Source organism: Patagioenas fasciata, chromosome 4 (assembly GCF_037038585.1).
Source record: "Patagioenas fasciata isolate bPatFas1 chromosome 4, bPatFas1.hap1, whole genome shotgun sequence".
In the NCBI taxonomy this organism is placed as follows: Eukaryota; Metazoa; Chordata; class Aves; order Columbiformes; family Columbidae; genus Patagioenas; species Patagioenas fasciata.
In genome coordinates, this window is record NC_092523.1 from 23,345,354 (window position 1) to 23,360,725 (window position 15,372).

General features: G+C 35.5%; 1 long non-coding RNA gene across 1 annotated transcript in view; it reads right to left on the reverse strand.

The window, feature by feature from the left end:
* Positions 1-2,536: 2,536 nt before the first annotated feature.
* LOC139827906 (uncharacterized) overlaps positions 2,537-15,372 on the reverse strand; it is a 246,622-nt gene continuing 233,786 nt past the window's right edge. Inside the window, exon 4 of the long non-coding RNA XR_011739033.1 lies at positions 2,537-2,617. This is a non-coding gene — a long non-coding RNA (uncharacterized lncRNA). The remainder of the gene's footprint in view (positions 2,618-15,372) is intronic.

Genomic DNA, 15,372 nt, shown 5'->3' on the forward strand with positions numbered 1-15,372 from the left:
TATCTGGCAGAGCCCTGAACCCAGAGCCTTCCTGCTAAATACTTCCTTAATTGTCTCTGCATAATGTTACCCTCTGTCCCATGTGTTTTTGAAGAACTATCATTTAAATTTTAGAAAATGTTTCAGCAAAACATACACATAATTGCAAGGCATTAAAGGACTTCTCAAAACCTAGAATTTGGACCACAGAGGCTTTTCCTTTTAAATAGAATTTATGGCAGGTATATATCAATCAATTCTTGTCATTTATAATTAGCAGTTATAAATAGCTTTTAGGAAATTTAATGCATCCCTGCTGCTTATATATATTGGAGTAGGGGAAAAAAAGACTCACTTGGCATCAATGAGGAAAATTCATCCCACAACTTAAGAAGTACCCAGGGAGAGCTTTGCTGTTTCCTTATCATGTTCCATTTGAGCTCTATAAAACTCACACAATGCAAAACATAAAATCCTGTATTATTTATGATTTCTACTGTTTCACCACTTCCAGTCAAGAAATTCATAGGTGAAACTCCATTTCCTAGACCGTTCTGTGTCTAATATTGTTTATGAATTTTATATTCTCTTTCTGATTGAATTTATTATTTCAGTGTATATAACAGCTAAACTCCTTGGAAACCACTGCCCACTTCAGCAGGAATAGACATGTGAAACTGCAGGGTTATTGGCATTGTGTGTGATGAACTGAAATATGAAATACTTTGTCCACATCCCTAATAAACAAAGTCTGGTGTCCTTTCCTGGGTCTTAAACAATGGCACAGGACTTTCATTAAAACTTTGTGGTTTCATAGCAACAAAGCATCAAGAATAAAATAGGATAATTGAGCCTAAACTGAAACCATAAGGATTGTTGGTTTATAAACAACGCAAAAACGAAATATATATAACAAAGTTCTCTGTAATGACATAGTTTCACCAGTAACAGAGCAGAATAAGAGTTTAGAACTTCTCATCATAGTCCCATTTTATGCTGTATATTTGTCCCTTTCAATTGATAATTCCACAGATTCCATTTCCCTTTTCTTTTGCAATTGACTTCTCATGACAGGTGCAAAGAGTGCATAATCAGTCAAAATAAAATAGAAATTATTGTGGGTAAGTATTTCAATGTTTTCTATTGAGATATATACTTCTGCCTTTTACACAATATATTTATCATCACAGTTCCTACTGTTTTCTTTTTACATTATTCTTTAATCCTCCCTTATGCATCTAGAAAGAAAAGATTGACAGCTGCATGCAAACATACACCTCAGAGACTGTATTTCAGCTGATGAAATCTAGAGCATTTCCAAGCTCTGGGGGCTGGGGTACAGACCCTCCTCCAGGGCCTTACATTGATGCTGGACCAAAGACTGCATGCACAAAGGTCCACTTCCCTGTTGCAGAGGGGAAACACAAGCACAGAAGTTGGAAGACAGTCATCATGTGTTTCACAGGTGAACCAAAATCTTGTAACTCTGTAGGAAGTAAACTGTCCTCCTAGATCAGGCCAGTTTCATTGAGCCTTCAGCAAAGGGTCTACAGAGTAAGATAACTTTTACAGAAATTGGAACTTAAAATGTTTTGGTGCCTTGGAAAGACCAAAACTTGGCAAACTATTATTGAATGAAGAATATAGCAGTACAACTCCCGAAGTAGAAGAAGAATCTTGAATTTACCCTCTGAATATTTTCTGATTCTGTATTTCTTTCTTTTTTTTTTTTTTTTTTGCTAAAGAATTAACATGCAGTGTATTTTTGCTTGTTTTTTTTAAACTGTTTCTGCTATTCCAGTTCACATGTAACTGCCAGCCACCTTACAAAAGAGTAAGAATACCAAAGCTGCTTCTGCTTCAGAATGTAAAGGACCAGCAATGGATTCACCAGCCCACAGACTTTGTACTGAAATGCAACATGCTAAAGATGCAGATAAGTGAGAGTGATTTTTTTTTTTTTTAATAGGTTGTATATGTGGTTTTAAAAATTATTTTTGATGAGGATGAATGCTAGATACATATATGTAAAAGATGTCAGTGAAGAGATGAAGTCCAGCTGAATAGTCCTTTCTAGAAGAAAAAAAAAGTTAAAACATTTCCATTTTAGAAAATACTTTCTGTTAAACAGGGAGGACCCGAAAGCCAACAGGAAAGAAATCTTGGGATAATCAAACAATTTTTAAGTTTCACCAATTTTGTGGATTAAACAAACAAATCAAATTAAGAAAATTAGTTAATCTAATTTTTGAGGACTCCCAAATTGATATTTGCAAGTTTGGGGTTTTTTTTGTTTGTTTTGTTTTTTTGTTATTGTTGTTGTCATTTTGGGATTTTTTTTGAAGAACAATCTTCACTGGAACTAACAGAAGCTAAAAATATAACACTCTGTTGCAAAGCTCAGAGCTCCAAATGAGCTAATTCAGCCTTAGAGAACTTGGAAGAATAATTTTCATTACTACTTGGTTTTGAATTTTGAAAAATTTCAGTGACAACCAGAATATCTTTTTTTTTACTGCACAATTGCTTTTCCTTCCAACTACATACCCATTTACTGCCATTAATCTCTCAAGTTCACTGTAGCTCAAGTGTACCTTCAACAAATTGTCAGTATCCTGGTAGATATTGAGAAAAATGACTGAAAACAAAACAAAACAAAACAAAATAAAACAAAACAAAACTGGAGCAACTTTTTTTTTTTTTTTCCCCACAAAATATGGTTAAACATTTTGTCCAAAATATTTTTAAACAAAATTTTAGTACAGGAAACTTCCAAAATGTTTGTCTTCTATGGATAAAATCCTTTTATCACAAAAATACATGGATACAGTAACTTTAGACTGCATTTCAAAGGTCCATAGATTCAAGGATGATACAATGCTTGCAAGATCTGGATGATGATCTGGAGAAGTGAATCTTTTCATCTACAAAAATGGAGGCCAGGCTATTTCCTGCTTTATGTATTGCACCTGAGTGCCTTAATTTGAACGCCTGACCTAGCTGTCTACAGATGAGAGAAGAAAATTACATATGAAAGGTAATCTAATCTAACACCAAAATGTGGCCTATTAAAAACAAAAGGGAAAGAAGGAGGGAAGAAGGGAAGGAAATGTAAATGTTAAATAATGGAATTTCCCTTCTTGGAAGTCATTAAATAGAAAAAGTTTTAATGTCTGGTTTTTTTATGTTCTACTGAAAAGGTAGGTTTTTCCATTGTTCCCCTTGCCAAGTCATTTTGACAGTCCTGCAGAAGTGATACTTAGAACATATTCTAGGATTCCAGAATTAAACTTAGAATTTCCATTTTTTTTTAATGACTCTGGCTGTTGAACAATTCCCATATAAATCAAGATTCTATAACACATACTTTTAACAAAAAAATAAAACTTTTGCTTATTCTTAGCATACCACATTTTTGCTATCTCACAAGTATTCTAAGATTTCATACATATTTTTATGTATGTACAGGGATTTAAGTAATGCAATTTCACTTTTTAGAATTGGAAAATTAAATAAGCAGTAGTATTGTTATTAAAAACGTAATCAACCACCTCAATTTATAGAATTTTTTTTTCAAAAATACAAAATCTCTATGTCTCTTTAAACTCTTCTACGCAACTGTCACGGTGCATATATTAGTGAAGAGAAAGCAAAACATTTATATTGCACAGAGTTAACAGCAGACTGAACTGTCGACAGAAGGTGTACATGTCACATAAGAACACAAGGAAAAAATCAAAGCACAAGGCAAAGTTTGTGAAATCAGTGTAAACCACAAACACTGTCCTTGGGGGATAATGACTGAGACACTCCACATCACTTAGTGAAGTAAAGAAAATCCTACTTGAAGCTGAATAACTGCAAGGATATTAAACTGAACAGATCCATGAAAAGATATTGCTAGAGTGATGAAAAGTTTCTTGACCTGGAAAATGGTTGTGATGCTATATACCCTCCACAGAGAAGAAAGAGGGAAGGGGGGAAAAAAAAAAAAAAAGACTACTGTAAGTCTTTAGATTAAAAGACACCTTTAAGCCTTTAAGTTATGCATAGAATTATGACAGTTAGAACAGTATATTACAGCTCCCTAATTTTTACAATCCCTTACAGCAACATTAATAATAATCTTTATCTTTTGTGCATTTTATCTTTTATTCCACATGTGCTAGCTGAGAACTCTCACTTCCTCAGTTAACCTTCCTACATAGAGGAGACAAAGAGACACATAAACCTATAAGGAAAGAGCTGACATCTCTGATACTAAACTTGCTCATAACTTAGTCCTCTTGCTAATATGTTTTCTCTTCTGTTCTCTTTTCCTTTGTCTTTGACTCTCTTGCACACTAGCCTATGGACAAAAGATGTGATGCATTTAGAGGTCATTAAATACTGGGATATTTTTGGTTTTTTGTTTGTACCTTCCATCACTAAATAAAACTTAAAATGAATTTGGTAAATTTCATTTTCCCCTGCATGTTAGAAGAAATAAACCCAAACGATTTAGCTTCTTCAGTAGCTATTAAGGAGGAGTCAGGAGTAAGACCATGAAAAGGATCATGACATTTTATCACTAGACCTCAAATGACCTAAATAATCTTCACTTGACCTATAAATCACATCAGTCTTTTCCAGATATAAGTGCCGTAAAGTGGGTGTAAAGTATTAATTTTAAAGGTGTTTCAAATTTTCATTGAATATCACACAGAGAATGACAAGGTTTACCAAAATTCAACGTTTTTGAAGTCCGTCTTTCACAGTCTATTGCTGTTTTTTTTTCCAGAAATCTTAATTTTGGGATTCAATTGCTCAAAGCTAGGAACAGAAGCAGTATGGACAAAATTACGTTAAGTGTAAGAAGAAAGCACAGCCATTTATTTACCTCAGATAGAGTTTTACCAGAATTAAAATAGAAGTCCTGTTGTCAGTTGTCCCTCTTTTCTGGAAGTTCAGTGCTGAGAATCCCCTCCAGCTTGGGGTTACCATGGGCCTATTTCTAAATTTTCTTAATTTACTTCTCTTTGATGCCCAGCTAAACATGAAAGTTGCACAGGAGCCTCCTCCAGCTTCAAGTGACAGAAAGGGCAATTGTTTCTTTAGCCATGAATATCTCAGCCAGACCTTTGTTATGGATGACATGCACAGAGCTTCAGTTAAATAAAACAGGTGAGGCAGCAATCACTAGGCCAGTCATAAAAACAAGCTAAACACAGCTTGGTTGAAGGCAAGCCTAGGTAAGTGCTGAGATCCTGTGATTTCAAGTCAACCCAATGCTTATGAACTTTAACTACAAATGACAAAAAGTTGATTTACTGTGGCACATCAGAGAAGACAGCAAGTTTATTTAAATTCTGGTTTTCAGAGATCTGCATCTCCACTAAAGAAAAGCTATCGACTGGAAGATTCTAGAAAGTACATATATTATTTATAAATTATCAGATCCAGGGAAATCTAAATGTGGGTCTTAGGCACAAGAGCTTCTAGTATTAGCATAGTGTATTAGCATAGATAAGGTTATATTCTGAAGATAACCGGAAGGCAGTGGTCTGGGCCAAAAATATCCTTATGTAGTTTTTTTAGTAATGGATCTATTTTGTGACTGTTTCCATAAGTACATTCCATGAACTAATAGATGGAAAACTTGGAGTGCATTTGCCAGCTTTCACAAATTGCAGATACCTGAGATAAATTCTGTCCCTCTACAGAGAAAAAGATGCGTAATAAGATGAGCAATTATAGAGAAAAAGGTACTCAACATTCATTTTTGCCCAGTGGTTTCCCTCATTTGAAAAAAATGGCCCAAATAATCAAATAATGTCATAGTTACATTTCACCTGTGAGTTCAAACTTTAGTAGTTTTATATCTGTTCGTCATCATGTCAATCAACCTGAGTATTATAGAGCTTAATACAAGTACCACTCTATCTTAGAGGTTTTTTCACAATGTTGTACAATGTGTTTAGTTGTTAGATTCCCAGTACTACTTCTGCAACAGGTTAGATGTAAAACTGTAAATGTCCCCACCTAATAATTAATTTTTAATTTTTGTTTATCACTGGGAATGATTAATGGGCAGACTCTGATATGTACTTAGTGCAAACCCCCAGAGTTAAAAGATGTGGTGCAAATTTGAGGTATCTTGATGTATTATAGCTGGGGGCTATAGCAAGAAACATAAGAGATCACATGGAACACTGGTTTTTTGTAAGACTTGGGAACTTCCAGAGTCCAGTACAACAGTTCTCCTTCCTCTGCTCAAAAACATCCTTGGCTGGATAGATTGATTCTTTTAATTATTAGTATAAATGGTAGAAGACACATACCAATGCACTAGATATTGTTCACCCCTCTATTGACATGCACACCTATACATATTAACATATGTTAATATGTATTAACTTTCACATATGCAGATGCACACATGAAAGTACATGTAAGCATATAGACCTTTATTTTTGTACATAAATGTATTTGTGCAATCACACACCAAATTTGAGAGCATACTCCATAATCGTATTTCTGTGCAATCTGTGTTCTCAGTTAAATAAATTAAGAAACAAATAATTAAATAATCTAATACATTAGATTTGCCAGTTAAGGCAAAAGCATACCAAAATGAAAATATAAAGAATAAGTTCTAGGTCTTCTAATTTCACTGATGAAACCCCAGCTTTTCATTATCTTGGCTTTTGCACATTGAAATACCATTGTATCTATGGCAGATATTTAATTTACGACTTATCTTGCTCCAGGCACCATTGCAAAAAAAAATTAATATCTCTTTTTCTTTTCCTGTCAGGGTAAGACTTTATTTTTTTAAGTTATTGATTTATATTTGAAATAAAATAATATGGATATTTTTATTAATAGAAATTAAAAACATCATTACTACTAATTATAGCAATAACATATACTCACATTTTTCCTGAGAAGTACATATTCTGTAAACTGGGTGTGAACTGAACATATTGTACTCAGTCCTATAAGTACTTTGGAGCATTTCAATCAAATGTTTCTGCCTATACCAGTCTCTGATTTCTGCATAAATACTCCCAGACTCTTTCTCCATATCCTTCCATTTACAGCTGCTGTGGTGAGAGAAAAAGAACCTTGTACTCTGCCTTCTTCTCTAATATGTACAGTATAGCGAATCTGCACTCACTTTCAAATAAGTAGATGCATGTAAACCATCTCTGGCATAATTTTGAATAAAAAATGGGATCTTCAGACCATGGAGACAGGTGTTCATCCCTAGTGCCTAATTATTAACTTGATGAGATAGTGCCTGGTGTTATCTCATTTACTTTTGCTTAATGTTGTTAAGAATAACAACATGAATAAGAGAATACTGTATGAGCATATACATATACCTTCACATCTAGCACGAATAACGAAGTATGTATGATTAATAATTTTTTTTGTGTAAATTGTATGAATTAGGATGCACACAACACAACACTGAAGATTATAATTCCTGAAGTTATTTTTAACTGGGACGGCCAACCTCACATGATAAAATCTGGGAAAATTTGATATAGCACAAAAGTATTGACAGCAGACACAGATGAGGAGAATCCATTCTACACCACAACAGGTTCCTTGGAGTTTTGCTACTTTGTTGTAGAGCAACAAGGGAGAGGGAAACTGCATGAGAATCTCGGTGCTGCTGTTCTCTAGTTACAATATCATTACAGGTACAAAAAACCTACAGAATAAATAATGCTAAAAGTTAGTAAACATAGAAGAGGCATCATAGAATCATATCAGTTGGAAGAGACCCTCAGGATCATCGAGTCCAACCACAATCTAACTCTAAATGTTCCTAAATGGTTTGAGGCTTTAACCAGGGCAGTAGAAGTTCTTTATGCCTTTAACATTGGCCCTCAGAAGTGGGTGAGGTCTGCATATTGAGCCTTCTGTTCCCTTTAGAAAGAAGTCTCCTGTGATCAGAAACTGCCTATTTTGCTTTACCCACCTTTTTTGCTTTGCGGAAGCTGTTTTTGATGGAAGATGAAGGGTGACTCTGTCACCTTTCACCATCTTCCTCAGTGTTGTAGTTTGGTTCATGCACCTAAGCATGTGAAGCAGTCTTAAGCTACTTCTCCTTCCCTAGATGCTCAAGCACACTTCTTTCTCCTCCCAAATAATAATAATAATAAAAATCACATTACTGCTGTTATATGTATAAGCATGGGAAGAGTAGATTTTATCAAATAATATCTGAGAAATTAAGACATACAGGTTATGCTTATACTAGTAAATGCAGTGTGCTCAGAACCACTTCCTGACACAGGAAAGCCCTCATCTCCTCTGCTAATCTCTATTAGCTTCCAGTAAAAGGTGACCACACTGATGTAAGAAAATGTAAAGTGGTCAGAAGCACTCCCTTGGTTTGTTCTTCATGTATCTACAAGCAAGCAACTGGTATCCTAAATATTAACCTGACAATGTTAATTTCTTCCCTGATACTGTGAGGAAAAAGTGGGGAAGGCTGTCATGGATAAGTCTCTATACAATATATGAGTGACTATAAGGGTCACTGAGCATAGTCCCTGACACTGAGACACCAAATCATCTCTTATTTTTGTATATCTATTAATCTCAATATTAGTAGTGATAAGGCTTTCTAGTCCCTATTATTTTTACTTTATAAGACTCCATTCCAGACTCTTCCTGCTTCAATGGCTAAGAATTTCTTTTTAATATAAATATATTCATGATTAGAATATCCTCATTTGTTATTTATAACTGTATCACCATAGTCCTTTAATTAGGAAGTTATTTTTGCCTTTTCCAGAGTTTACAACTGATGGATTTTTATTTTTTTTTATTTTTTTTTTTTAGACATGCTCTAATATTGCAATGTAAGATATCTGATACCTTTATTACTTCACTGGTCTGTCATTGCGCTCACTTCCTAAGCTTATTAACCAAAACAGTAGAACTATATTCTTGAGTCCAAAGCCTTTCCAAGAAGCTGTATGCAATGCTAAAACTTCCTTCATACAGGCAAGAAACATCAAAGTGAATGCAATAATGAGATCCCATTTTCTTTTTTTTTTATGGCTCCATAATATGGCATCTTGTATTAATATTCCTCTAGGCATGTCATCAAGCTCCTCCTGTTACGTTTTTTTCCCCTGCGATAATCAGTGGCACACTCCCTGGCAACCATCCAGAATTAAGCATGTTCGCTAACACCTTTATGCAAGTAGACTTCCTGATTATCACTGAAAAATAACTTCTTGTTTTGACTGAAATACCAGTTCTCCATCTGACCTGCACAGCCTCCCTGGTAACAGACTCACTTTTGGTGACATTCCCAGGACCTAAACACTTTCCAGGCCAAGCCCAGTAACTGAGGAGAATGAGTCCTTAAGTAGCTAATAGGTGAAGACTTGTTGTCTAGCCATTTACTCTAAAATAATTCTTAGCTCAAGTTCAGGTAAGGTAAAATGCAAATAAATGTTTGTATTTACAGCATCTAAACTAAGCAATGCAGTTAAAATCTTCATAAGATACACAGGTGAAGAAATGTAGAGCCACCATTTACGATTAAAGGTCTCCATTTTCTTCCTAGGCATCCCCATTTAAAATCATTTCTAAATATCAGTGTGTGTCTCAAACTATAGCTATTAAACACATATATCTACCTGCTGGACCAGTCAGTCTGCACTCTGAAGTCCTCTCATTCTAGACAAATTTAATCTTTTCCCCTCAAATTTAGTATATTTCAGTATCAGCTCCTGGAGATGCAAACGACTTTTAGAGATCAGATTAATCTCCTGTATTTGACTGATGCTTTGCATCATTGAAAAGTAAATGTTCTCTTACTTGCTTTTGCAGACTCACTTTTTGTTCCAAAGAAAATGTCTCATTTCTTGAATCTAGTGTTATAGTACATTTAATATTATTCTACATCTTCCTAAAGGTACTTATTTCAAACATCTAGTGCAGGCAGCTCACCACTGGCTCTTGATTGATGTCAGTAGTTACAACAACATTTAACCACCTCACCATGACAAAAAAAGTGAGAGAGTTAACTACAACATACTACTCCTACATGTATTGTAACACAGCAAATACACTTTTTAAAAATTTGGTTTTAGCTGTGTGATCACAAATATCAAGACTTTTATTTTCTCAAACTTGTCCAATACTTTCTGTGCAACTTCTTGATTGCTGATACATTATTGATATAAATGTATCATCCACCTGTCATAATCGGAAACCAAATAGCTGAAAGAGATTTTTGAGAAACATCATGAGTAAATTCAATCAAACACCAAAATTGCCCTTTGGGATCTCCATTTGAGCCAAGTTGAAACTGTCAGAGTATTTAAAAACAAACAAAGAAAATGTCTTCATGATACAGAAATACTGATGCAGAGCATATCTCTGTAAAGTAAAGGTCTCAACTGGAATATCATGTTTAACTTGAGCTTTGTGCTTCAGAAAAGGTGGGCACTAATCAGAGAAAGTTCAGAAGAGAGCACTAATAGTGATAAGCAAGCTAGAAAAGAAAAATCCCCAGAGGAAAAGAATGAATTGAGTTTCCTTTATTTAGCATGGAGAAAGCTTGAAGACATCAAAAATAACAATGTTTGTATATGCTGAAGTTTGTTGCAAACAGGAAGGTTCTGCATGTCTGTGGGGAATAAAACAAAAAGGAATGAGCTAAAATTTAAGAAAAAAAAAACTAGATGTAAGATAGGGTAAGCACTGGAATATGAGTTATGGGATTTCATTAAAAACAAGTAAGCATCTACCAGTTTTAGTTACTACGTTTAGGAGCACCAAGCTGGGATAGAAAAACTTGTGAGGTGTCCCCATGAATTATTTTGTATTTATTTACAATTCGGGAGGCAATCATGCCTTCTGCTTTAATGAGATTTAATGCACAAGGCTTATAAATACATTCATGTATATGTATTCAAAGTACTTAGCAGAAGCTTCCAAAGTCTCTAAGAAAAATTAGATGAATTAATAAATAACATAATAAAATGAAACGTTTACCTGGGTTGAATATTAATTAAAAATCCCTGATAAAGTTTAGAAAATGTGGGTAATCACTGTGTAAGGAAAGAAAAGGGGTTTATAACCTGGGCCTACTTTATTTGATGTCCTTCAAGTATAGCTTCCTAGGGAACAAGGATGGTCTATTCCAATGGGCAAAATGTCAGGCAGGCATGGCAGAAGGCAAACATGGATGACCATGGAGCTCCTGAATGAGCTCAGACATGAAAAGGAAATACACAGATGGTGGAACCAGGGACAGGCTGGATGGAAAAGGTATTAAGACATTGCCCACTCAAGTAGGAATGGAGTGAGGAAGGCCAGAGCTCAGCTGGAGTTGATGCTGGCAAAGGAGGAGAAGGGCAACATGAAAGGTTTTTCTAAGTATAATACAGTCAGGAGAAGGAAGGTTAGCAGCTCACTGGGACAAGGGACTTGGTGACAAAGATAGTGAAAAGGCCTTTTCCAAAAGGCATTATTCTTTGATTCTATGATTTCAAAGTTCTGAACATAATCAGTAAAGAGTATTTGAAGTAGTAAACAAAGTTAAATCAGAACACTATTTCAAAAGAAATTGGACTGGTTCTATCAAAATAAACAGTGAGAAAACTAATACCTGAATCAAAAAAAAAGAGCCAACCAAGCAACAAATGCATGGCAATAGATGACCACATTAGAAAAGTATGGTAAAATTATGCACAGTATAAGAAAATTTTATATACAATCATAGAAAAATACAGATTTCATGCTAGTAGTCTTCTAATGCAACCTCTTCCTTGGATGAAGACTAACCTCCACATCAAAGCAGATTGCTCAGGGTATTTTTCAGTCAAGTTATGGAAATCACCAAAGATGAACTTCACACAGTCTCTCTAGGATACCTGTTCCAGGGCTTAGTAATTCCCAAGGTGAAAGGTTTTTTTTCCTCATATCTACTTGGAGTTTTCTTTGATGCAAATTGTCACCATTGTCCTTCAGCTGTGTACCTCTGAGAACAGTCTGGTTACATTATCTTTATGTCCCTTTAGGTAGTGGACAATTGTAGTTAGGCACCTCTTCTGTCTTTATTGCTTCCTTCTGTAGTCTAAACAAGAATCTCAGCTCCTCCAGCCTCTTCCTGAACATTGTATCATCCAGCTGAGCTGTAACCACCTTAGTGACCTTCTGCTGGACTTGTTCCAGTTTGTTACTACAGCTCTCACAATAAAGGGACCAAAATGCACTGTATTCCAGATGCAGCTTCACAGATACTGAGTAGAGGAGAAAAACCCTCTTTCTTTACCTGTTGCATACATTCCTGTTAATGCCATCCAAAAAATGATGAACCGTCATCACCATAACAGTGCCCTGTTGCATCATATTCAACTTGTTCTCAAAGAGAACCCCCAAACCCCATTTTTCCCTCACATAACTTCTGTAGCCAGTTGTCCCCAGCATATGTGAATGCAGAAGGAGTTTGGGTTTTTTGCTGAACTTGGAAGCATATGATATATTCTTTCCTGATTGATTTCAAAATGCCTGGATTTCAACTGGCACCTTGGAAGCCAAAAAGCCAGGAAACAACCTTGGGCAAAAATGTTAGCAAATGTAGTTATATACGTAAAACATCCTGAATGTTTCTTATTAAATGTCTAAGCTTTGTTTATATCAAAATTGGAAATCAAAATTTGATTTCAAGTTAACAGCACTCATTTCATTCAAATATATATTCCTTTTTATATAGGACTGTTAAGACTCAACAGCATGTGCAAATTGGGTAAATTGCACCAGCATTTTTCTCAATTAGCAAATTAAATCATATTAAAATCACTGGCAAACTGCCTTTAAAATATTTTTATCTTGACTTTTTCCCTTGCTCTCTATAAATGTTTTTGGTGTGAAGCTATGTTGTTACGTGCCAACACAGTAGTTCCCTCAGTTCCCAAAAAGCAGACATATGTTGGCACTTATCCATCTCTAATTTTGTCAGAGTACTTCAATTCTCTCACAGTGTTCTTCCTGGCATAGATCTTTGTGAGCAATTGAAACAGACAAACAAACAAACAAAACAAAACAAACAAAAAAAACCCAAACCCCAACTAACCACCAACCAACTGACCAAAAAAAATCCCACAACTGGAAAAAAACAAAAACAAAACCAACAACTTTCAGGTGCAATCCCTGTCAGCAGTACTACTTGACTGTCATCCTTGCCAGAGATTGTCTTTTCTGCCTGCAGACATCTACATGGGAAACCTGTTGTTTTTGTTGCTGCTGCCATTAATTTCAGGGCCCCAGCTGTCCTATAAAGATTATCCATTCAAGCCAATTGTTTGTATTAAGATAGTTAGAAAAAGCATCTGTTAGGGAATAGACTGCCTTAGCTTATTAAATTACTTGGGATACTGCTTCTCATAGAACTTGTTTAGAAACTGCTTATTTAGAACTTGCTTAGCATAACTCTCTTAGCATAAGTAAGTTTGCTTAGGCCACAAGCTGTGACTTTTCAAACCTTCTGCTTAGAAGGGCCCCAGAGTTGGTTTAAGCTAGAAGATAAAGGAGCTTTTGATCATCAGTAGGAGCTGCATCCCTAGAGATAAGGAATGGAACAGCACATCTAAAGCAAACGAGAAACAGAAGTATGTTTTGGTTATTGCCAAACACTTATTTTCTCCACAGCTGCAGGTGCAAAATAGCAACAGGACCTAGAATTGATGTCCCGTATGGTTGGTAAAAGCCAAACAACTACCCACAGAGATAAGAAATGGCCCAGCTGATGAAAATGAAGAGATGCAATGAAGAATGGTGAAACCCCCAACTTTAATTTGGCTGAAACTGATACACGAGGGGTGGGAAGATTACCTTGTAAGGGTAAAATTTCCCAGGGTTTCCTTTGCTCAGGGCTGCTCTCTGTGCTGTGGCTTATAAATAAATTATTTATTTAAGAATTTCTGGAATCCATGCCTGAGTTTCTGCTTTGGGAAACCTAGGGAAAAGAAGTTTCCCTAACACAGCACTTCTACAATCAAATTTGTCCTGATTTAATTTTCAAAATTTTGTGCAGGTATGCGAACTGATGTTTGAGATGTAGTACAGAGGGCTTTTTAAAAAATTATCACAATTACAATATTACAATAAAACTTCTACTTCAAAAAGACAAAGGATCAAGAGAAATGATATAAACACATTTCTAGCAAATACAAAATTACTAGAGTGTCCCAGAGCCCACCACTGTCTTCTCTACAGTCACCCTTCAGGAATTTACATTCATTGATAAGATTCTCCTATGGTCTTTAACTTCTGTAGCCCAAACAGTTCCAGCTCTCTCAGCATCTCATTGTATGACAAATGCTCCAACCTCTTCATCAGCTTTGTGGCCTTCCACTGAACTCATCCCATGTGTCCCTCATACTGGGGAACCCCTGCTTGGACACAGCACTCCAGGTGTGTCTCACCAGTACTACTGGCAATGTTCTGCCTAACGCAGCCCAGGACACTGTTGACCACTTTTGCCACAGGAGTTCACTGCTGGCTCCTGGTTACCTTGTTGTCTACCTGGGTCCCCAGGAGCATCCCTGCAAAGCTGCTTTCCACACAGTAATTCTGCAGCCTGTAATGGTGTATCTGTATATTCCTCACCTGAGTTATTTTAATTTTCTTCAGTTTCACTGAGATATGACTAATAGTTCTTTATAGTAGGAATAGTATGTATATATTCTGCAATAATTTTTCTCAGACTCCTTTACAATGCATGATAACTTGAAAAATGCACCTGCAATATGAGGCACTGACACAGATGTTTGAACTGCAGGTCTTGCATACAGCAAGAGTTTTTCAAAATAGCTGTATTATTTTGGAGAGTAGATGTTTGGATATACATGAGATTCAAGAAATATTTTAGGCTGATACAAATAGTCTACGCAGAGTCTGGAGCAAAAAATAAAAATCAAAACGAGCTACACTAATTTTGAATGGAAAGGGGGATTATAATTTAATGCTTTAAGAAAGCTCTAGTTTCTCACTGTGATTTTCCTGCAAAAAGACTTTTTATTGACCTATGATTATCAAAATTAAACTGTTGTATTTGTACCACTAAGAGAATCTCATGGGACTGGAAGAGCATGACACTAGCTAGTGTGTTCTTGAATCCTCACTAATTCAAATATACACACTGTAGGGAATTTTTAATGCAAATTGCAATATATCAAGAATTTCCTTTAGAAAATATCATGATCATCCTTTCAGTCAGCTGCCTACATGTTTGAACTAACAATCTTTCAGCATGTTGCAGGGGTAGTCCTCATCTTCTTCTAAGAAGAAACCAACAATCACTACCTTTAAAAAAATCTTACGTTGTCATAAATCCAAAAATGTTCCACGAAACTAGTAATAGTACGATAC